At 41.0% G+C, this 24,784-nt stretch overlaps 1 protein-coding gene across 2 annotated transcripts in view; it reads right to left on the bottom strand.

Moving 5' to 3' along the window:
- Positions 1 to 22,039, bottom strand: part of SLC16A7 (solute carrier family 16 member 7) — an 85,960-nt gene extending 63,921 nt beyond the window's left edge. The window contains exon 1 of one of the 2 annotated variants that reach the window (XM_069852220.1): positions 21,887 to 22,039. The gene's annotated coding sequence lies outside the window, so the exon portion shown is untranslated. Of the gene's footprint in view, positions 1 to 2,544; positions 2,569 to 21,886 lie in introns of those variants that run through there. The other variant, XM_069852240.1, reaches the window with a different exon arrangement.
- Between the last annotated feature and the right edge of the window lie 2,745 nt (positions 22,040 to 24,784).

The raw sequence follows: 24,784 nt of genomic DNA, 5'->3' as shown, positions 1-24,784 counted from the left end.
TCTTTCGCATTGCCCACGAGACTATATTTAAAGCTACATGTCTAACTTGAACAAAATAATACTGACAAAATGAAATAAAACTCTGTTGAAAAGTTTGTTCACTTTTAAGTGCCAATATAATTTTGTTGCTTTTATTCTGGTTATGTTCTTCAAGTAATTTCTCCCCCTTTTTTTCATGTGCAATCCACAGGAAGAAAAAAAAAATCAGAAAAGTATGCAGCCATGGCAAGAGCTCTCAGTGAAGTACCATCATGATTCATTATCATCACATACTAATGGAATAGCTCAGTGGAAACACCATAAAGCAATGTTTAATCATTATGCAGTGATTGTTCCATAATGTCTGTAACTACACTGCACACACATCTTTCACTCTCGTGCTTTCTTCTCCTATCTGGGTCAAGCACAGTTCTTCCTTTCTCTGTGACTTTGGGGAGAAGAGAGAGGTTGATAGGGCTAGAGAAGGGAGGTCCCCCTCAACTACTTTCCATCTTCAGGATAGGGAGTTTTAGTGGTAAATCAATTTTCTGTGATAGTTTGAAATAATAGCTTTTTAGGAGGAAGGTTAAAGCAAAATAAATTTTCCTCATATTGAAACTTCACTAAGATTGCATGCAGCATCACAAAAATTTTCTTGTTCAGACATGACTCCTTTATGTAAGGATCTAGGGACCTCTCTGCCACTGCCCTGTAGGAATACCTTCACTGTTATCTCTTTCTATTTTTACCAACAGTGACTGGTTTCACTCTTGGAGAGTTACAAAACACAAGCTCTACACAAGGATAGGACCATTTGAATTAACACTATGGCTGAGTTCTACACAAGGATAGGACCATGTGAATTAACACTACAGCTGCAGTCACTGGTGAAAAACAAAATACTGCTTTTTTTTTTTCTCTCCCTAATATTTTCTTTTCTCCATAAATAAATTATGAATAGCATTTGATGTAGATTGATAATAATAAATGAGCAAATACAGTCTAAAAAATATGAAAAATGGTATAAAAACACCTCTTGGGAAATAAGCATGAAAACTGTCACTATTGACCAGTTTTTCATTTTTGTTTTGCAGCTTGACCCGTTTAAGTCCATAGCTTTACTGTGTTATAAGCCATCACCGTGTTTCTGATGTGAGAAGAGTTCTGAAGATGACAGTCAAAATTCTGGCCTGTAAGCCATCATCCAGCTGTAGTAAAATCCAAGACAGCTTTACAATCGGTTTTGAGCTTAGTAAGCAACGAATTCGACCTTGAGGCTTTAAAGTTTGATGACAGAGATGACAAAAACAGCACCAAAAATCACTAGGTTATCTGCATGAAATAAACTCAGTAAACTTTTGTCCAAAACTACGTATAAGCAGCCATTATAAACCGGCTAGCACATTAACTATTGGCAAAACTGTTTAGGTTGGTTGGAGGTTTATGTATGAAAAACAGAATTGGAAATCACTTCTGCGCTTGCTTCAGTCAAAGGAATCTAATAATTTTAAAGTGCCTACAGCTAAAACTAGATATATGACTCTGAGGTTGCAAAACACTGAAATAGGGTTACTTGTCTGAACGAAACATACACTCACATTGTTGGCTTTAAAGCCACCCCTCGTTCTCTGTTATAAAAATCCGTCATTGCAGGAGAACCAACAGTGTAACTGCTCAGTGAGGCTGAACAGCCTTCATTCCATCGCTCCATTTCATGCAGGGTATTATGTTATTGCTTCTCCTCCAAAATCCTTATGAAAATGTTTATAATGAAGACTAGTCTTGTAAGTAAAACTGATAGTGAATTTATAAAACATGTGAACACATGAGATCAATTCTCCCCGTCAGCCCAGGCTCTAGACTGCATTCCATGCATGCTGCCACAGCAATCATCTGCCTTGCCTGTTGCTTCAGCTATGTCCAACGTGTCTTCAAATCTTCTTCCTGCCCTCATTCACCTTTTTCCATATTAGCTGTGAGCTTCTTAGGCTTCTTCAAAGCCGTGTTTCTGCCAGACACTTTGCTGGCACTCTTTGCCACTGTTCTATCATTCCTCCAGCTGAATCCAGGTCACATAGCCACAGAACCGCTTCCAGCACACCTTCCACTCTCTGTTTTACATTTCACATCCATCCACTCTGAAACCTGACCTCACCTATAGTGATGCTTCCCTTTCTTAAAAGTTCCTCTTTAGGAGTCTCATCTTTGAACTCTTTATTTTCTCAGAAAAGTTGGCAAAATATATGAACAAAAAATGTTAATCAAATCAATTAAGCCTGACAAGGCTGAGAAGTGTCACCATTCAGTCATTAATGCTCGTTACAACTTTTTCGGAGTCAATAGAGTGTAAGAATATTTCTTGTTTAAAGTGCTTCATGCTATTTTGTCAATATATGCTAGATAATGATTAAAAAGCCAATAGCAAGTATGGTGTAACATGCACTGGTGCATTGACTTGTTTTGCATTTAATAAGCCAATTAGTTTTGCATGGATTACCACAGCAATCTGAAACTACCTACTGCCCCAAAGTAAAGCTAAAAGGAAATAGCAAATCAGCACATTACCTGGCAGGCAGCTGCTGTCCAAGACAATAATCTGAACTTCCTAGGTTCAGAGCCTTTGTTCAGTTTGAACCTTTAAAGACTCTTTGGAGATCTGATTGGCTGATTATCACACATTATGTTTGGATAGTTTATTTTTTGTGACCAATTGCCAAACCAACAGGAATCACAAATTATTGAGGTGTAAGAGGTTATGGTGGAGCTCAACAATGAGAACACAACCCCACAGAACAGTGCCTTTGGTTTATGAACATTACATTGTCTGTTTAGGGTTTCTTTTACTGTTTCTTTGTCTGAAATAATAGGATTTTTTGTTTTCACCCTCTGTGCACAGTCAAAAGTGTATTTAGGTTCTGTAGCCTTTAAAGTGGGTGCTAATACCTGGGGGCACCTGAACATACTTTGTTCCTAATGCTACAGGAACTCAGCATGTATTGAGATGATGGGTATGAATCTGCCTTTTAAAGCATATGATAAGAATCACAGAATCATAGAATCATAGAATAACCAGGTTGGAAAAGACCCACCGGATCATCGAGTCCAACTGTTCCTATCAAACACTAAACCATGCCCCTTAGCACCTCGTCCACCCGTGCCTTAAACACCTCCAGGGAAGGTGACTCAACCACCTCCCTGGGCAGCCTCTTCCAGTGACCAATGACCCTTTCTGTGAAGAATTTTTTCCTAATGTCCAGCCTAAATCTCCCCTGGCGGAGCTTGAGGCCATTCCCTCTTGTCCTGTCCCCCGTCACTTGGAAGAAGAGGCCAGCACCCTCCTCTCTACAACCTCCTTTCAGGTAGTTTTAGATAGCAATGAGGTCTCCCCTCAGCCTCCTCTTCTCCAGGATAAACAACCCCAGCTCTCTCAGCCGTTCCTCATAAGGCCTGTTCTCCAGCCCCTTCACCAGCTTTGTTGCTCTTCTCTGGACTCTCTCCAGAGCCTCAACATCCTTCTTGTGGTGAGGGGCCCAGAACTGAACACAGGATTCGAGGAGCGGTCTCACCAGTGCCGAGTACAGAAGGAGAATAACCTCCCTGGACCTGCTGGTCACGCCGTTTCTGATACAAGCCAAGATGCCATTGGCCTTCTTGGCCACCTGGGCACACTGCTGGCTCATGTTCAGTCGGTTGTCAACCAACACCCCCAGGTCCTTCTCCTCCAGGCAGCTTTCTAGACAGACTTCTCCTAGTCTGTAGCACTGCACAGGGTTGTTGTGCCCCAAGTGCAGGACCCGGCATTTGGCCTTGTTAAACCTCATGCCATTGGTCTCAGCCCAGCGGTCCAGCCTGTTCAGATCCCTTTGCAGAGCCTCCCGACCCTCCAGCAGATCGACACTTCCACCCAGCTTCGTGTCACCTGCAAACTTGCTAAGGGTGTATGCTAAGTTAAGGTCAACATTAATAATTTTGTTCAACAAACTAAATATGTAATTAAAATGCTCTAAAGATTATCAGCAGAAGCTTAAAACCAAATTTTAGGCACTCGAGGCAGATTACACATTGCAAAAGCCTGACTTTTTTTTTCTCATTTGTACAAAATTGTCCAGCAATTAACAGTAAATATGCAATTCACTTAGACTTTTTTAGACTGCTCCATTTATAGGCATAGTAAAATACCACACTAGGCTTTATAGAGCAATTAGAAAATTCCTTGTGTTAATAAGCAATGCTAGCCACTACATTATTTAAAAGGCTCAATTTCACTGGAGATGATGCAGAATTTGCTTCAGAGCTCCAAAACTTATTTTCCATTGTTTCTTAAATTTTACAAAAACTCACTGTTTTTGTGTAGGAAAGAAATGGAATAATCTGCAGTAATGATAATGAAATAAAGGCATACATAGAAGGCAAGTTGTATCTTAAACCAGATTATAACTTCACTCAAGAATTCTGGGCAAAATGCTTTTACATGTTCACTTCCATTTTAGCTGCAAAAAGTTAATTATTTTGTTGGAGAAACAAACAAAAAGCTGTATGTGCCATTACAACTGCTATTTTTCACCAGTCTCACGCACCCTACTTGACTTGACCCAATAAATGCTGGAAAGGATGAAACTGCGTGGCCATATGAAGTGGAAAAACATTCTGACAAATCAGCTTAAAAAAAACTGGAACTTCTTCTTGTCCTAGATATTCACTGTGCAACTGATATAAAAAGACTCAAAACTCTTAGATGTATTTTACTTAGGAATTTTAGCAGTCTTAGGAACAACTTTTACGAGAAAACTGCTGTTACTTTTACTGCCCATCACTTTGAATATGCAGAGAAAGAAGCAATTCTCTCAATGAATTTATTAATTTACCTGAAAATAATTATGCTAATGATGATCTGCATTTCTGAGACCTGTGGCAATTTTTCATGAAAAGTGAGACAAGTTCTAGCACTACTGGAGGCACACCCAATATAAGAGCTTGTTAAAGGAAAAGACCAGCCTAATCATGAGAAAACATTATCATTTAATTGATCTCTGTAGTGTCTAAAACTTTAATCTGGATCTGAAATGGTTCCTTTAGGAAGGATGGGAAATACTGGAGACAATACGTGGCAGTGATAGGTATGCCCCTAATGCCAAGCTGCAGGAGGACGACTCGCAAGGGGGGCTGGTTTCAGCTCTGAGGACAACAGCAGGAAGGGAATGTGTTTGCTGACACAAGCACACAAGAAGAGGACAAAAAAGGAAGTAAACATGTGTTGCTGAACTCTGACTGAGACCCTGCAGTGACAACAATACCATGTTTCCTATTACTGGAGAGAAATAGGAAACAAAGCATTGTCATGGTGGACATCCTCTGTTAGATTTTGACAACTTATGTTTAGTCCCAGGTACAGCTTCTCACTTGTGTCAGCAAAGTCACTTTCTCCCCCATGCCGTGCCCCTCAGTGACAGGCCCTTCCTTCCACAGGATTCCCATCCCATCCTGGGGCAGGGGAAGAGAAAACCGCCCCTGGCCTCAAGATTTCTGCATCCATGAAAAGCAGCCACAAAAAGAGGGATTAACAGCAGGTACCACTGTGATATCCCTAGAAGGCGAGCCCACAGCTCTCCTCTAGTGATGCTGACAGCGAGTGCAGCACCACATCATCTTGGCATCACAGTGGTGGACCATAGATGCCTTTCACTCATCCACTTCAGAGAGCAAACAGAAGGGCTTAAATCTGTGCCTACACTGAAGCTGATCTTCTAAATTCAGGAAACCGAGCATGAGATTGAAGGTCAGAGCTGATGCTGAAGTGTGCTTCTGAGTGACAGAGCTAATTGGCGCAGGGCACGCCAGTGGCAGGCAGCTGGCCTGCAGTTCACTGTTAGCCTGAACTTGGCAAAATAAAAAGATAATACTGTATTGGACCAATGTCTATAAAATCTTACAGATACCAAGAGGGCTATTACTTTACTTACCATATGGGATTAATCTGGTGGTGCATTTTGTGAATAATAATGGCAGCGGGTTTTTTAATATAATACAAATGCAGCTACTCGAGAGCTCCTCTGAGCTAGATGCCTAGATGTAGTTGCTTTACTGCTCCTTGCTGCCCACTCACACATGGGTGCATACTTATTAAATTTAACTGTTCCTCCCTGAAAAAGAGCCAGACACCAGGAAAAGGCTGACATTTTCTTTCAGGATCACGAGCTTAAATTGAAGTAAGTTCACCATAACCACTTAGTCTGGATGTCAATCTGAACTTCAGTTCTGCTTTTTTTTCTTTGGCTTACACACAATTTGTGACACTCTGTTTTAAAGGAGGGGTTAATCACAGCCACCTTTAGGCAGTGCTGACATCTACGTGTGATCCAGATACCTAGATTTCAGATTGATTTATAGTCAGTGAGCAGAAATTAACTTCTGGGGCATAACTCACTGACCTATTTTAGGCAGCTAAGCTATAAAGAATTATACATGGCCCACAAATGCCTATATCTCTCCATTACATAAGGTGAGTCTGGATTAGATTAACTAGCTGAATTAGATACCTATGCTAATGAACTCTGCATTTGGATGAACCCAGCCCTATATGCTCATAATACAGTTTCTTAGTATTCCAGGGAACTGGAAATAATGAACCAGTTCCTTTTCGTAATCCAATGTTTTGGAGTAGTTAGGAAGAGGGTTTTCTTGTTTGTTTATTTAACTCTGATGAAATAAGAAAGTGAAAAATACATGTTCTAGATTCTAAAAATGTTCCTTCTGTCTTCTTTGAAATAGATCCACAGCTTCACAGTATAGTGTGATGTTAAAATCTGAAATTTTGTGATCCTTTATGTACTGCTGAAAAAATATATTCAGTTTGGCTAAGTAATGAGTCTCTGAAAAGCATGTGCTGCAATATGCATATTTTGTTGCTGTATTTGTAAAATGTGCAACTCAGAAATGTTGTGTTACGAACAATTTTGTATCTATCATGGCTGCATAGAAGATAATTTATGTAAAGTGCAGGTAAAGTATCTCATGTTTTATGTACATACCATGAACAACTAATACTATCCTTTTTGAAAGTAAATCTTCAAATCAAGTCTTATATAGCAAAAGCAAATCTGTAACCATCCTCTTAAAAAAAAAAAGCAGTGACAAATCTCATACATGCAATTTTAATTCACAATTTATTCAAGTAAGTTATTACATCAACCATCTATTTAAAACCTGAAACAATGTTCAGTGCCTTAAAAACAACATAGAGGACAGCTTACCTAATGTAAAGACTGGACAGTTACCTAAAACTGCAGAATTGGAGAGGCAGCATTTTTAGAGACAATTTGTGACTGCACTGCTTAAATTGCTAAAAAGACATTATTTTTTTATAATTTATAAATACTTTGTATTGTATTTTTCCAGAATTTCACTAGCCTGCATTTCATGATAGCTGAATATGTGGCATTTTAAAATTCTATAAAAATGTCTGGTACAAAGATCGATTTCATGTGAACGTTGGAGTAGAGACAGCAGAATACATTTTACTCAAGGTAACTAAATAGGTAAGGCAGTCTCTGATGTCACAGATACTGATTATGCATCAGGGACTGCTTACAACTGACCACAAACACAGTAACTGTTTCCTAGAGGTTCTACCAAATAATAAGCTCAAGAATTCAATAGTAGATGCATCTGCAGGGAAAAAAAAATAAAATACTAATTTAAAACTACTTTCTGTGAATTATTTAAAAAAGCAGTATCATTCAGGCCAGAAGTTTTGTTGGCTTAGATAACTGCAGATACATAAGTCCTTGAGTGATAAGATAAGCCATAAAGTGTGACCGTGCACCATTTTCAGTGTTAGGCATGCAAAATTGCAAATCTGAAAGGTATGTCACACAGCACATTACCCGGCATTGTGTGAATATGCAGCCTTTTGGGCTGGTTCTTGCCTGGTTCTCCTGTAACCACACTTTGGCAGTGGTTAGCATCAAAGGATAGCATGGAATGAATGCAGAAGACCACAAAGAACCATGAAGGGACAACAGCAGGACCAGACAGAGTTTCTGTATCCGGGTAATGAGAAACACAAGAGATTTTCTGAATCCAATATGGCAAAAACTCTCACTACTCTCCCTCCACCATTCCTCTCTAATTCTCCAATCTCAAAGGCTGCCAGTCTCACTGTCCTTGCTCCAACAGCTCTAGTAACTCAAAGGCTTACCAGCATACAAAGTCCAAGGTAAGGGAAATCTACTCTGCTGACTGAAGGCTTGTTAACCACAAGACTGATACTTTATGTTTCCCTGGTCCCTTGATTTCTCTTCAGTCATCCTCACTACCTAGTATTTAAATGTATCTATATGAACAAAGCAAATTTATCAGGACTGAGTTAAGCCATGATTATTTGAATATCACCTAATGCCTTAAATAAGGAAATAAAAACTTGGCCACTAACATTGTTACATTTTTAAAACAGTGCAGTCCCTCATGAAAACCAGTCCCTCATATGTTCAAACCACTAAGATGTTTGCAATTTTTCTGTTTTACACATATATTATAGATTCTTATACCAATTAACTACCTTTGTCTTTCATAAATTATTTGTGGATAAGTGTATTTTTTAAAGTAGAAAAAATATCTTTTTTTCTAGTCAAATCAGAGAACGTATGTGTGTCTAATTCAGTGGAATTGAGTGTGTACATGAGACTCAGTGAGTTTGAAAAGAAAGGATATTTGAAAATAAAGGGTATTCTTCAGAGGGGAGAAGATGCAGTGAGGACATGGCAAGGAGAAGGAAAATGAGCTTGAATGGAGTGGTACTACTTCCTTTACTGGCATCTTAATTTTTAATGGTATCCATCTTCATAGAATCATAGAATCATAGAATAACCAGGTTGGAAGAGACCCACCGGATCATCAAGTCCAACCATTCCTATCAAACACTAAACCATGCCCCTTAGCACCTCGTCCACCCGTGCCTTAAACACCTCCAGGGAAGGTGACTCAACCACCTACCTGTGTAGCCCGTTCCAGTGCCCAATGACCCTTTCTGTGAAAAATTTTTTCCTAATGTCCAGCCTAAATCTTCCCTGGCGGAGCTTGAGGCCATTCCCTCTTGTCCTGTCCCCTGTCACTTGGGAGAAGAGGCCTTGTGGAAGCCTGCAACTTAGCAAATCTTTGTAGTTGTGTAATTATTATGTTGAGAAAAAAAATATTTGTTTCCAGCTTGTAAGAAAATGCAAGATGGTCTCCAGCCTGAAAGTTTATGATTTACATGCAGATAAATAAATTGTTAATTATGTCTTATATTTGTTGGGAGTACACTCAGCTTTTCAGCCAAATTATTAAGGGAGGTATTTAAAGCAAACAAGCAACAAATGTAGGTATCCATTATAGTGGGAATATGGCAGTTGTACTCAGGTATATATTACTTTAACTTATAAGCATAGTGATAAAAATATTCAGCAATTGCTGAAGTAATTTTTTAAGACAAGGATATATAGCCCATAGGTATTAAAGGGTGCAGTGCAACATCTTTCTACTTTGCCTAGAGGGGCAGCTGTGCTGGCAGAAGCTTCACCCTGAAGAGATCAACTCTTTGCTCCAGTTCCCACCAGGATAAAGCAGGCTTCTTTTTACGGGCAGAAATCCATGCAGGTCCAGCCAACTAAGGCTCCTCAAGAGACATATAAATTTTATGCAACTCCCAGCTGGCCCGAATACCAAAACAGGAGCACCTTTCCCTTACAACTCACTTTTTTGCTTTCTGGACTGATAGGCTTCTTTCAAACCACCCTGAGTATGCCTATTTGAGATAAATGCAACACCTCCAGCTACCACAAGTAAAACATTCAGATCAATGTACAGCTTGGCTGTAGCTCTAGAGCAGCTGTTTTGTGCATGTGTGGGTTTTTTCAAAGGCAGTAACCCTATCAGTAACAAACCAACTCTCAAAAGTCAGCCCATGGTCCACAACAGAACTCCTCAATCTGATCTAATCCTTATGCTGCTGCGTTTTAGGACTGAAATTAAAACCAATGCTCCAATAGTACTGAGCACTCATTCCACTCCGAGGCACAGAGGGTTTTTTTAGGTAGCTCATGCAACTACGGCTTTCCTCAAAAGCAGGGCAGAAAATTAGTTGATGCACTGCTGGACTGCCTGAGAATTAAAGCCCAGCAGCCTGACAGTTTATATCATGTACCTTTCCTTCTTTCTCTACCTTCAAGACTTCCCATCATCTCGCTGCTGTCACCAGCCTTTCTACTTCTGCTTGAAGAACTGCTGCAACACCCTCCCAGATAAGAAATTCCAAATTCTTTAAAGGAAAAGAAAAAAAAAAACCACAAGAAATCAAAAAAACTTCTTGCATAAGATTTTCTCTCTCTAAGACAAGAAATAGCCTCTCGTAGCTCTCATTTGCAGCAGAAAGTAAGCGCCCATTTCTATCCTCAGCAGGGCCCAGATAAACAGTTATACCAAATGAAGAAATAAACAGGGATTCTCTCTGGCAAGGTCAGAGGAGCAGATGAAAATGACCCTGGGAGCACGAGTTCAACCAGATACAAAAGGTTCTGTGCTCAGTGGGGATTGGTTAAACAATTCAGCTCCAACCTTTTAGGAACTCAAATACAACCCATTCCCTTCTCAATGGGGCAACAGAAACAAACACACAAAGTTAATGAGCCCAGCAGGGATTGACCAAACAGTTCAAACTCCCCCTTGGAGCAGTGAGAATAGCTATAAAGCAAACAACCTTAGCCACTTGGCACTGGAAAATAGAACCTGCTCAGCTTTGGTTGGATAAGTAAAAACTTCCTAGATTACAGTAGTTCTTCATTCTTCAGGGGGCTAAATTTACTATTAAAGAGTCACTTTTTTTTACCCATGAGTATCCACTATTTCTTCTATCGTTCAAAAGAAGGCAAAAGGATCATATAGAAAATACATTCACGTGTATATATGGTATTTATGGCAGATAAATATAGGCAGTAAATGACACATTACAACACCAGAACTTTCTGAAACATCAAAACAATATACTCATATTTCTCCTGCCAGTGCTTTTTTCATTTCCCCATTTAATCTAGTATGCAGCATGCCACATCTTTCTTCCTACTTTTGTATCACCTTGTGTATTTGTATATATACATGCAATTATATATACATGTACATATTATATATACATATATTGGAAAACTATGTCCTCAGTTATGTATATTCAGTTGGCATAATGAGAAGCAAGTAGATGCTTCCTTGAAACGACACCAGCGTGCAAGATTCTCTGCTTACAAAACAGCTATAACTGCTGTTCAAAGTACTTATAAAATAGGCTGTTCAGCATACAGTTGTAACTTCTGATTTCATCCTGTACAAGTGCTAGTTAAAAGAGGATTGATTTAAAAGTAGGATTTAAGCTTCAGTTATTAAGAGATAACAACCTACTTACACAGGATCCAGTAAAACTGAAATTCAAGATCCTAATTTATGTGGCTAATTTAGGTTTCACGAGACTGTTGTGCTGCATACAAACTCTGTTGTATTTATACACAAGGGATAAAACTGGTAAATGGGGGGAAAAAAAAGAAAGAAAACATTTGTAACTACCTTGTTAATGTTAAAAACATCTTCTGGATCTTCAATAAAACACAACATTGAGTATTCTGTCAGAATCCCATTCCATTACACTAGCAATTTAAGTGTAATAATTTAAAAGTAAGCTTGGCCATGGCAACTACAATAGCTTTGCTAATTTTTCAGGAAATAGCCACAAGAAAAAGAGATATCATAGCCACATGACTAAAATACATTCGCATTGAGAACAATATTATTTCAGTCATCATTTTAGGTATAGATCAGCAATGATAAGGCATATCCAGAAGTGCAAGATGATTATCTAGTTAAGTAAAAACATCTTGTTCCTTTAACACTTTTTTATGCTATCACATTCAGAAGAAGAACCTATTTTAATCATGAAAAGGACAATCCTATTGTCTTATTTTGTATCCTATTGCATTACTAATGTAATACGACTGTATTTTCCAGGCTGCATAAAACAATCAGCTTTAGTATTAAGCGTAACAACGGAAACCACTATTATTATTTCAGTCACAAAAATACTTCTGAGCTGGAAACCTCCAACTGGATGAACACTCCCTTATGCATGTGGGTGCTAGTGGCCACAGCCATGTACACGACACATTTGCATTCCTTTTTTACAGCACACATAAGAGGGAGTTGCCTGTACATATGCAGATCAACTTAATAAACATGCACAGTGGGATGCACTTGCAGGCTGTGTGCTGGCATGGGGCTTCCCTGTGCTGCACAAGCCATAAGTCAGAAACAATCCCCTTCTCACCCACCCACTGCTGAAAGATCTGAACAAAACCATACTGTAGAGTCCGTGTTGGCTCCCACTGAGGTCACAGGCCATCATTACTAAAAAATCTAAATTATGGTTCTAGTCTTTATTAAATTTTACAATCCTAAGCATAATGTTTTTTAATGTGTCTTACATTATTTCCAAAGCACTTCTGAAAGTCACCAGACTAAACAAAGACTATAGAACTCAACACTCACCTTTTATTTTCAAGGTTGCAATATCAATGTTTCAGAATCATATTGTTCAATTGTTTGCTATTTTTCTCTCATATCATATTTCATATACATTTCTTTATTAGCATCTTGTTTGATGGATATACTAGTACACACAACAGCAGTGCCAAGAGTGAACATCCATTTGATAATTAGATGATAAAACTATTCATCAACAACAAAAACCTTTCTGCGGCACACAATTAGCATACAGAAATAATAAAAGCAAAGGTCAACACTGACTCTATGCCTTTCTCAAAATTAAAAAAACTGAGCACAACTGAAAACCACTGTGACTAAAAATATGATACATTATTCCACTTCTGCTACCTTGAATATATTTGTCTCTGTGAAGTTCCTCAAAATAATGTTTCCTTGGGTTAATGACTCTTCTATTCTGTTTTCACCTGCTACATTTGTCATTCATCCAAGGCTACATTTATTCTTTACTCTAAATGTAGCACTTGAAAGGAAGAATTAAAAAAAAGAAGGGTAAAGTATGTAAACATTTGTAACTCTAAAGATAAAAATAGCATTAAGAAAAATAAATACTGGTTATTACAGAGAAGCATCATCTATGCCATATATAAACTGTCCAACAAGTAAGCATGTCTGACAGTTTCCAGTTTTAGTGTGGAAGACCCAGTATGCCACTAGGATGAGCAAAGCAGAACAGTGACTTGCCCTTTTACGGTTTTTTTTTTATTCTAATAAATGGAGACAAGGAAAATAGTCTCACAGAAGGAAAGAGAGGAAGAGAAGAACAGAGAAGATGGACACATGAAAGTATCCATTTGGAAATAGGGACATCATTTTGAGAATCATGGAATCATATTTTGGGTTGGAAACGACCTCAAAGACCATCTATCTCTACCACACCATGCCCCGCCCCCACCACAAGCAGGAACACCTTCTACTAGATCAAATTGCTCAAAGCTTCATTTACCCTGGCCTTGTGCACCTCTGCAGATGGGGCATCCACAATTTCACTGGGCAACCTGTTCCAGTGCCTCACCACTCTCACAGTAAAAAAAGTATTCCTAGTGTCCAATCTAAGTTTCTTTCATCTCAAAACCATTACCCCTTTTCCTATTACTACACTCCTTGATAAAAGAGTCTCTCCCCATCTTTCCTGTAGGCTCCCTTTAAGTAATGGAAGGCTGCTGTACAGTGTTTCCAGAGCCTTCTCTCCTCTAGGCTAAACTAAGCCCAACTCTCCCAGCCTGTCCTCATATGGAAGGTACTCCAGCCCTCTGATATCTCTGTGGCCTTCCCCTGGACTCAGTCTACAGATACATGTTCTTCCTGTCTTGAGGACCCCAGAACTGGACACAGTACTCCCAGCAAGGTCTCACGAGAACAGAGTATAGAGGGAGAATTAACTCCCTTGATCTGCTGGTCAAACTTCCTGTGATGCATCCCAGGATATGTTTGGATTTCTGCAAGTGCACTTTATTGGCTCATGTTGAGCTCCTCATCCACAAGTATCTCTAAGTCCCTCTCTTCAGGGCTACTCTCAATCCATTTTCCACCCAACCTGTATCTCTGCTTGGGACTGCCCTGATCCAGGTGCAGGATCTTGCACCTGGCCTTCTTGAACTTCACAAGGTTTGCAAAGGCCCATCTCTCAAGCCTCTCAAGGTCCCTCTGGGACAGTCTTATAATCATTATAAGAAATAATTTCCATTTAAACTAATCAGGCAAGTCATCTAAAAGACACACTAAGTCTATAGAAACAGTGGAAAGAGTCTCTTCAGCCATTACTGGGTGTAAACCACAAGTAAAACCTTTTAACCCAGTGGAACTACACAAGAAGAAGGGAGACCAAGTTTGGACCTGGAGCCACAGGAACAGAGGAAATGCCAACCAAGAAATGCTTACATATTCTTTGACTGAGAGAAAACACCACGATGTTTTTAGATTTCAGTTGCAAGTGCCCTTCCTGGATTTCTCTGCCTCGTGTGAGTTTGGCCCTTATATTCATTAGCTTTGCTAATAAACCTCTATTGTAAGATACTATTATAATACAGCTTTAACTGACACAGGCCATGTGTGGATCTCATAATGCTCTAGTGTTGTTATATATAAATGAGGAAATAAGCTAAATTGAAATAAAGCACCCTTATCTCTGACATAACTACATCAAAACATCTCTTTTTGGCTAACTACATCAGAAAAACACGAGAACAAAAAGTACTTTATGCCTCTAACCAACATAATTATATCTGCACAAGAACAAGGAAACAGGTTCTCCTTTTTTCTTATTCTTCACAAATACAATGCATACTTCATGCTTTGTAAATACAGGCTATTATGGCATATTCTTTTCTACCTATTTTCCTTAAATATACAACCCAGAGGTCTCAAAATACACAAGCTTTTCTCACTGCTTCCTGAAGTCTGGTGTTGGGCTTATAATTGTGGGCTGCTGAGTCCACGGATTCACCTTTTGTAGTTTTGGTGAGAAGAAAGGAAAGAGGCTGCCTAATGGAAGACAGGGAGTTAGGAACTCTGTGTGACACAATGAGCAGAGATCTCACAAATTGCTCAGGGCAGAAAGGAAGCCTTTAGTTTAACACTATGTATAAATTATTATAAAAATGTACGTCTTAAAAGGGTTTGGTAATAGGATAATAGGCCCATTGCCTTCTTCAGCTTCCAGCACCAATTTCCCTCCACAGACTATTCTGTTCTCTCTGCCTGCTCCCAGATGCAACCCCCTTGCTCAGCCAGCTTGAGCCTCTATCCTGGACACATTTTTTCTGTCTCTCAAACCAGATTTCAGTTCCAGTTTGCAGTTTGCAACTCACCAATTTCCATTTTTAACATCATTGGGAGGCCGTGCTGAGAACGCAGGATGCAGTACTCAGTTTCAGACCTAAATCCATCCCAGGCATACCATGCAAAAGCAGTTAACTTCTAGAAAAATATTTGTTCAGCGGCAAAGGTAGGTAGAATCATCAAGGAATTTAACACATAAAATTCCAGTTGTTACAAACTCATACACCTACATTCCCATAGGTTTTATCATCATAGATTTTACATCATTAGATTTTTCTTTTTTCTCTTCATTTTTTGAACCTGCCCTTAGGGCCAAATTAAGAATGCATACTACAGGAGCTCAATTTAGTAATCACAACTCCTATGGCATTTTAATTCAGTAGCATGGCAAACTGTTGAGATGTCCTACATTTTAAGTTTTCCTATTTCCATCTCTCAGTAAGATCAGCAGAGAAAAGAAGCTATGTCTCTCAGCAGCAAAGTTGTTATAGTTGATAGTTTGAGCATGGTCCTGTGTCACTTCATACATTCTAAACCTCATCACCAAATATTTATATCATTATTCCAGAGATCTGAAAAAGAAAAGTGTATAATCATTGAATGGTTTGGGCTGGAAGGGACCTTAAAGATTATCTAGTTCAATCCCCTTGCCGTGGGCCCAGATACCTTCCACTAGATCAGGTTTCTCATAGCTTCATCCAACCTGGTCTTGAATACCTCCAAGGAGGGGGCATCTACAACTTATCTGGGCAAATGCTATAAAGCACTTCATTTCTGATGATAAAAAAACCCCAACATTCTAATACAATTAATTTTAAAAGCATACACTGAAAGTGAATGTATTTCTTTTCCTGTAATACTAATCAAATTTGTTATAGTAGGAATTGATTTTGTTTAAAAAATCAAATATGCATTTTTCATGTCTGCTTTTGCCATTTTTGTCAGCACAGAAATAGTAAGTTCTTCTTGGTTTGTTTCTTCACATTGTTAGTACTGTAAATAGACATTTGCTCTCAGTATTTCTTGAAATCATTAAAGAGCACTGAAAAGTACGAGTCTGAAATTGACAGTATGAGTTTGGTACTTAAACAAAAGAGAAATTGACACATCACCTTTTTTGATTTCCTTTTTGCTTGTACCATAGACTGCAAGACTAAGTGATGACTGACAGGCATGAATGCTAAAATCTTAATTAATCTATTTATATGGAAATAAAATAATTTCTATCTTTTGCAATGAGCCTTATGAGGCCTTATGAGGAACAGCTGAGAGAGCTGGGGTTGTTTAGCCTGGAGGAGGCTGAGGGGAGACCTCATTGCTCTCTATAACTACCTGAAAGGAGGTTGGAGAGAGGAGGGTGCTGGCCTCTTCTCCCAAGTGACAGGGGACAGGACAGGAGGGAATGGCCTCAAGCTCCACCAGGGGAGATTTAGGCTGGACATTAGGAAAAAATTTTTCACAGAAAGGGTTATTGGGAACTGGAACAGGCTGCCCAGGGAGGTGGTTGATGTTTAAGGCACAGGTGGACGAGGTGCTAAGGGGCATGGTTTAGTGCTTGATAGGAATGGTTGGACTCGATGATCCGGTGGGTCTCTTCCAACCTGGTCATTCTATGATGCAGTGCTGTTTTGTGACTGATTTTAACTGATTTCTATTGCACAAAACACATGCAAAAGGCAACATACATCATTGCACTGTCATTACTACCACTGCAGTGACAGCAAATGGCTGAAGTTCTTTGATGTCAAATGCACTTTTAATACCATTACAACTCTTTGTCATGTGCACTATCCGTAAGTGCCAGACTTGGGAGCGCTGACAATAGTTTTCTGTCACTGAGGACTTATGATGGAAGGACATTACACAATGGTCTTGCCTGAAGCTGCAGCAGGAGCCTGCCAACAGGTGTGGGACGATGAACTATTTAAAAGACTAGAGCTTTTAAAAATATATAAAGATAAGAAAAACCATGAAATACAAGATGTGTTCTGAGCTGTCTTTTGCGCAATGGGCTTTCTGAATGTTTCCACAGTACCTTGATCATCATCTACAGATGAGTACTCTGTTGGAAAACCTTAAAGAGAGATAAAAGTGAAATAACTACCAAGCTTGCTGTCAAAACAACTGGAAAGTGTTCCTTTGGGAAATATAAATGTTCAGGCTGGAAGAAAGCAAACACTGTTTATACAGTCCTGCCCATTTGGGCAACTCAAATCAATGGAGTTTCATGCTTTGCCCATTTAAATAAGGTGCTGTCATTACCTTTCATGGTAACCATATGAAAAGAATATCAAATCCACCTACCCTGAAATATTCCACCTTCTAAAATGTTTCGGCTTTCTGCAGTTCGTCAATAGCTGACTTAGAAGTATAAATTGCCTGCAGTCTGAAGTTATTAGCCAATTCTATACAATTAATACTGTTATTCAGAGCACTGGTTTTTTGTTGGGTGGAGCTGAGAAAAAATAGATACTTCACATTCAATAATCATGACAACAAATTAAAAGAAAATGCATTAACAGCTAAGTTAAAAAAACTAATCAGGTTTAAGTTTGTTCTCTAGTGCTTCCTGATTTTGTGAATTAACATTAATTCCATTTCTTAAGATCTTAAGTCACACAATCACAAAGGAAAATAATACAGCATACTAAAGTCCCATTCTTTTCCATTAATTTTGCTCCTTCATTTTTAAGAACATTTTAATTGCCCTAGTTATGTTAATACCCCTTTTGAAATGCTTATTTTTTTATTATCAAGTACGCTTAATGTTCACCTCTGATTACATATTACTGCAAGGGTCATGAAACAGGAAAACACCATATCCCAGCAAAAAAATATTACCATGTATTATAACTGGTCGCTTGACCCTGAAGATAGCAAATAAAGGAACTACTTAAAGGCACTATCTAAAATAAAATTAAATATATAATCAACAAAAGAATGAGCTGGTGATGATGAGTCATCCCCCAGACACAACTATTATGAATTAAATATTGAGATTGCAAGGAAAAAAAAAACAAACTTAGACTCTAGTATGTCAGCTACCATGACATGGTTGGCAAGACCTTTGCTCTTCAATAAAAGCTTAATATTATTTTGTTTGCTTGACAAAGAGAGCAAGAGCTATAAGAAATATCAGAAATATGTGACACATTGTAAAGCCAAGCAGCGTTCCCCAGTCAGTTTGTCCAACATCCTCTATTCCTCAAGTCTGGACCCCTTGCTACAAGGATGTTGAGGCTCTAGAGCGTGTCCAGAGAAGGATGACGAAGCTGCTGAAGGGGCTGGAGAACAAGTCTTACGAGGAGCGGCTGAAAGAGCCGGGGTTGTTTAGCCTGGAGAAGAGAAGGCTGAGGGGAGATCTTATTGCTATCTAAAACTACCTGAAAGGAGGTTGTAGAGAGGAGGGTGCTGGCCTCTTCTCCCAAGTGACAGGGGACAGGACAAGAGGGAATGGCCTCAAGCTCTGCCAGGGGAGGTTCAGGCTTGACGTCAGAAAAAAAATTTTCACGGAAAGGGTCATTGGGCACTGGAACAGGCTGCCCAGGGAGGTGGTTGATTCACCTTCCCTGGAGGTGTTTAAAAGATGGATGGATGAGGTGCTGAGCAGCATAGTTTAGTGTTTGATAGGAATGATTGGACTCAATAATCCTGGGGGTCTTTTCCAAATTAGTGATTCTGTGATCATTTGAGGACTATATTCAGACACCATCTTTGCTAAAGCAAACATCTACTCAAGAAAAAGTCAACTCTTCACAAGCATCCTGTGATGCTGCAATTAGAAAAAAAAGCAGGTGAGCTGTAGTCACTTTTCATGAACTGGAAAGGCCGCAACAATAACCAGAGTTACTAGAAGCACAACCAGCTGTTCATTGTAAAGAAGAGTAGAAGATAATTTACTTCAGAAATAAGGCATACCAAAGAGGATATTTTTTTATAAAATGAAGAAAAAATTCAAAAAAAGGGTACCAGTTATCTATTTAATAGAAGAAGAGTAGTGAAAGAAAAATGTTTTTCAAAACATCAGCTTGTGATTCAAGAAGCAGTACTCTTTTCTCTCCCTTAATTTGCCAGTCCATAAAAACCAGCATCTCCTTTAACGCTGCCCACAAGATCTCCTGCCTCCATACAACTCAGCTTCTAGAATGAGGATTTTGCCGTAGCAAGAGCTGAGTGAGCTGAATGATATGGAATTAGGTTAAAGAGCTGGAAGAGGACTATTTTTATATACTGTTAATCATGCCCTCATTTACACTAAATTTGTTGCAACAGAATTCCACCTCTCTTTACTGCAGCTGCAGAGCCACAATGTTTAAGTACTGTTTCTTTCATATTTTCCTTTGTAATATTTCAAAGTCTCTTCCTCTAAATGTAAAATACCTATTCAGATTAGCTGTACTGCTGCAAAATCCAAAGAGTTTTCCTATCCATAAAACATGTGAAATTATTCTTCTGTGATCCATGGTGACCTTCTATGAAGACCAGAGTTGACATTTAGGCTATTCCACATTGCCATCAAAGAAATCAAATAAGGCAGATTTCATTAACCAATATCAGTTACTGCTCCCACAGAAGCAAATCCATAACCTCCAGCCATGGGTTGCCTATTCAAAATGATGAGCAGTTTTGCTCTGACGCCACTTACACTGCAAACACTATGTTGCCAGCTAAGCTAGCTGGGCCCTGATAGATACATGGAATCATAGTTCTACCATAATTGGCGCAAATGCTAGAAACATCTGGAGTATCATTTCTTCTCCAAATTTATTCCATCATGTGGAAGGAGCAGATATTCAGCACTCATTCTCAAGTATGATATTCAAAGTTAGCAGACAACAATGGAGAGAGGAAAGTGCTGCCTTTAAAACTAACAAGAGAACCATTTATAGAATCATAGAATAACCAGGTTGGAAGAGACCCACCGGATCATCGAGTCCAACCATTCCTATCAAACACTAAACCATGCCCCTTAGCACCTCGTCCACCCGTCCCTTAAACACCTCCAGGGAAGGTGACTCAACCACCTCCCTGGGCAGCCTGTTCCAGTGCCCAATGACCCTTTCTGTGAAGAATTTTTTCCTAATGTCCAGCCTAAATCTCCCCTGGCGGAGCTTGAGGCCATTCCCTCTTGTCCTGTCCCCTGTCACTTGGGAGAAGAGGCCAGCATCCTCCTCTCTACAACCTCCTTTCAGGTAGTTACAGAGAGCAATGAAGTCTCCCCTCAAACTGACAGAGTATTCAATACAAGTGGTAAATTTATCTGGGAATAATGTATATATTCTGTTATACATTATTCCAGATAAATTTACCACTTTTATTGAATACTCTGTCAGTTTCCTGCTTCCTTTGAATAACCGTCTACATCCCCCTGTCTTAAAGACTAACTTTCATATCACAATTCATCTAGACAGAGCTGAGGCAATATTTTTTTGGCTCGGTTGGTGTGCTGTTAAGTTTATGGCCCCACTCCTGCAGTAGAAGCTGCAAGCACCTATTTCATTACTAATTGATAAGAAATTTGAGAGTCGCAGATGGATGTCACTATGGAAACATGAGTGACTATTAGAGGGACCAATGAAACAAGAATGGACACTCCATGAGGCATCAGCTTCCTTCAGTTTCTTTTTCCTAAAACAGCTTTTGGTAATAATTTCAGCAGACTCCTTTACTGAAAGCTGAGGCTGGCATATGAAAATAAAAAAAAAAAATCCAGCCATCTCTAAATGTTGTTCGTTTGTTTGTTTGTTTGTTTTGCTATCCCACTGACTGGAAGAGCAGTGGAGAACCATGTGAGCTCTGATCACAGCAGGAAGGAGAAGTGCCCTCCCCACCAGGAGGACCAGGGGACATTCTGGTCTCTGCAACGTGAACGGGGCAACCTCTAAGATCGCCTCAGTGTCTTGCAGGGGCCACCTCGACAGGCACAAACCCAGGGCACAGGAGCACGAAGAAGTCCTTTTCCCTTGGGATAACTGCGCCTTGCGGGGGAGACCCTTGGGATCGTTCCCTTCGAGGACCTCGAGCGCGCCGCCCGCTAGCAGAGGTCAAGCAAAGGGAACAATGATGAAGGCGCGTTTCCTCGCTGCGGTACCAGTTACGCCGGGAGCTCTGTACACAACCACTAAGTAAAGGCAGCAGCGCTTGGAGATCGCACAGCCCGGGGCAGGGCAGCAGAGGGGCCCCGCGGACCCCCCGATCCCCGGGGTCACCCCGGCCTTGGGGGGCCGGCGGCGCCTCTCCTCCAGGCCCGAGCCTGAGGGCGGCTGGAGCGGCAGCGCGCTCCGCTCTCGGCCGCCGCCCACGCTTCCCGCGGAGCCGCCCGCGGGGCCCGGGAGCGAGAGCTGCCTGGGGGCCGGGGAGCGGCGCCCGCCCGCCTGTCCGTCCGTCCATCCATCCATCCATCCATCCAAACATCCATCCATCCATCCCAACATCCCTGCGCGGGGGCGGCGCGGGGCTGTGTGCGTGTGACTGTTCGCCCCGGCTGCCCCTTCTCCATCCCGCGGAGCCGCCTCGCTGCTCCTCCTCCCTCCTGGCGGGTAGGTTACGTTACCTGATCGCTAGCTCGGGCCGGCTCTAATCCCGCAGCCGCCGCCGGCTCCTCTCCCTGCCGCGGGGGCGAGTGTGGAGGGGGGGGCAATTAGTTTATTTATTTCCCATGAGGTGTCCTCGGCGGCGGCGGCGGCGGCGGGAGAGGCGGGGAGGGAGCCCCCGCTGCTGCTCCGCCGTCCCGGGGGCGCTGCCCGGGAGCGGCCGCGGCGCTTCGGCACGGGGGGCGGGGGCTGCGGAGGAGACGCCTCCCGGGCTGCCCAACCCGGCTCGGCGACGAGACGGGAGAGCGGATCGGGAGAGGGGGAGCCCTCCCTGCCGCCCGCCCGGGGCCGCCGAAGCCCCGTCCCTGGCCCCGAGGCGCGGGCGGCGCTCGCTCGCTCGCCGGGGAAGCGAGAGCCGCGCGGGTTGCGCCCTTCGCTTCGCTTCTCCTCCCTTCTCTTCGCTTCTGGCAGCGTAATTCGTGCCCGCGGCTCCCCCGCCCCCGGCCCCACCCGCTGCGGGAGAGAGGATGCCAAAGATTTCACGCTGCAGCGCGGTGTGAGCGCTCCTTGTCCCGCGGAAAGGTGACGAGAAGGCTGCTCTTAGGCGAAAGGTCCAGGGGAGGTTTAGACTGGACATTAGGAAAAAATTCTTCACAGAAAGGGTCATTGGGCACTGGAACAGGCTGCCCAGGGAGGTGGTTGAGTCACCTTCCCTGGAGGTGTTTAAGGCACAGGTGGATGAGGTGCTGAGGGGCATGGTTTAGTGTTTGATAGGAATGGTTGGACTCGATGATCCAGTGGGTCTCTTCCAACCTGGTCATTCTATGATTCTATGAATCAACAGAGATCTTGATGTGTGTGGGAACCTCGTCTTTGGGAGCAGGGACTGATATTTGGCCAGTCAGCAATGAGTTGTTGATTAAAATCATAGAACGACCAGGTTGGAAGAGACCCACCGGATCATCGAGTCCAACCATTCCTATCAAACACTAAACCATGCCCCTCAGCGCCTCGTCCACCTGTCCCTTAAGCACTTCCAGGGAAGGTGACTCAACCACCTCCCTGTGCAGCCTGTCATCTCTTCCTTCGCCTGTTTTTTCTATTGCCTGTAAGAAATAAAATAAAATAAAATAAAATAAAATAAAATAAAATAAAATAAAATAAAATAAAATAAAATAAAATAAAATAAAATAAAATAAAATAAAATGTTTACAAGAACTGTTTTGTATATATCATTTACATAGTGGTCACTAAATTACCCCCAAAAAAATCTGTTCTTAAGGCTAAAATCCTGCAGGGAAAGAGATAGAATGCAATTATATCATTGCATAACTGAAACCTTTGCTGTAATGCCTGTTGCCATGGGTAGAGTTTGTGATTATGTGCAGTGTTTTAAGTAGCGGGAGGAGGCTGGAGTATTTACAAGTTTTGACATGACATTATGTTGCAAAATGTGTACAAAAGTAAATGTGTTTATCATGTGAGGGTGTTTTTTAACTTTATTGCATACTCTTTGTTTAGTGAGAGCTTTACGAACAGGATCTTCAGAGACATGATAGGACCTGAGGCTGGCTGTTTAGGGACAGAAAGAGAGAAAATTCATGTTGTAGTTGGGAGTATTCCAGTTTTCTGAGCTGCTAGAGAGGAGGGAAGGACTTGATAGGGTTGTCTATTTATTTTCTGTTAACAAAATTTGAAACCCTTCACTAGCATTGGCCATGATGGACAAAAAAGCTTGAAAAACAATCTGGAAAGAAGATGGCACCCACATAAAAAGCTGCAGCATGAGTGGTGATGCCTATTTCACATCAAAGAATCCATACACAAGGGACTGTAGTCTTGAAGAACAATTTCCATCGCCTATGAATGTTTGCTTCGTGTGAGAAGTGTTAGGGATTATTCTGCGTTTCAAACTATAATTGCTAAACCAGAAGATACAGACCCACACATTTCAGTAGTGTTACATTTTATCATTCCTTCTTTCTCTGGGATATCGTTGTTATACTTCGTGTATCATCTGTTTCCACTGCAAGTTTTTCAGGTTGGGGAGTGAATAGTTTTCCACCTGTTTGTAAAGCAGCCAGGTCTCTACAGTCTCTGGGCAGATCCTGGTGCCTTAGTTGGAAGGAGCAGTAAGCACTGGTAGACACAGCACACTTTTATTCCTGGAAAAGACTGAGCAGTTTAGAGTTATTTTAGTGACATCACTTAAGCTAAGTAATGCTTGAGTTACATATCTGGATCCTGGGATGTTTTTAGGAGCAAACATCCATGGTCACTGCTAGGGCAGCTCATGGAAGCCACAGTTGCATTGGTTTTGGTAGTGGTGTCAGGCATCTCTTGTGCAAGTGTGTGCAGGGAACCTGTGCCCAGTATTCCTACAGTCATGGTGTCTGTCCTGGCAGCAGGTTCCACTACAGGCTTTGGAAGACAAAAAAGCATTCAAGAGGGGCCCACCAAGCAGAGCAGAGAGAAGAGTGAACATTAAGCAGTGACTCTGGCATACAAATGAAGAAGGCTTGAGTACAGATGTCAATGGTAAAACTCACTGTCACTTCCAGCCAGCCCCACAATTAAACGATTAAAAACATGTGAATTAGAATGAAATCTGTTGTAAAACCTTTCATAGAAAGGCTGGTACTGCTGAAATCGAAGTTGATTGACGTTACAGCCATGTTAAGATCCCTTCCATACTCAAACACTTCTTTATGTCCTAAGGAAAACCATAGGCCGTATAGTACCCCAGACAGTTCCTGTAAAATGCAAGCATGGCTACATTGTCTTTTATAGTGAAATATTGAAGTTCACATACTATTTCATAGACTATTAGGACAGTGATTTTTGAAAGAAGCTGAAAAATAAATACATGAAGATATAAATAGACTCTGTTTTCTATGGTTCTGTTTCCTCCACTAATG

This window comes from Phaenicophaeus curvirostris, chromosome 1, assembly GCF_032191515.1.
Source record: "Phaenicophaeus curvirostris isolate KB17595 chromosome 1, BPBGC_Pcur_1.0, whole genome shotgun sequence".
In the NCBI taxonomy this organism is placed as follows: Eukaryota; Metazoa; Chordata; class Aves; order Cuculiformes; family Cuculidae; genus Phaenicophaeus; species Phaenicophaeus curvirostris.
This window is presented reverse-complemented; position numbering and strand designations above follow the sequence as displayed.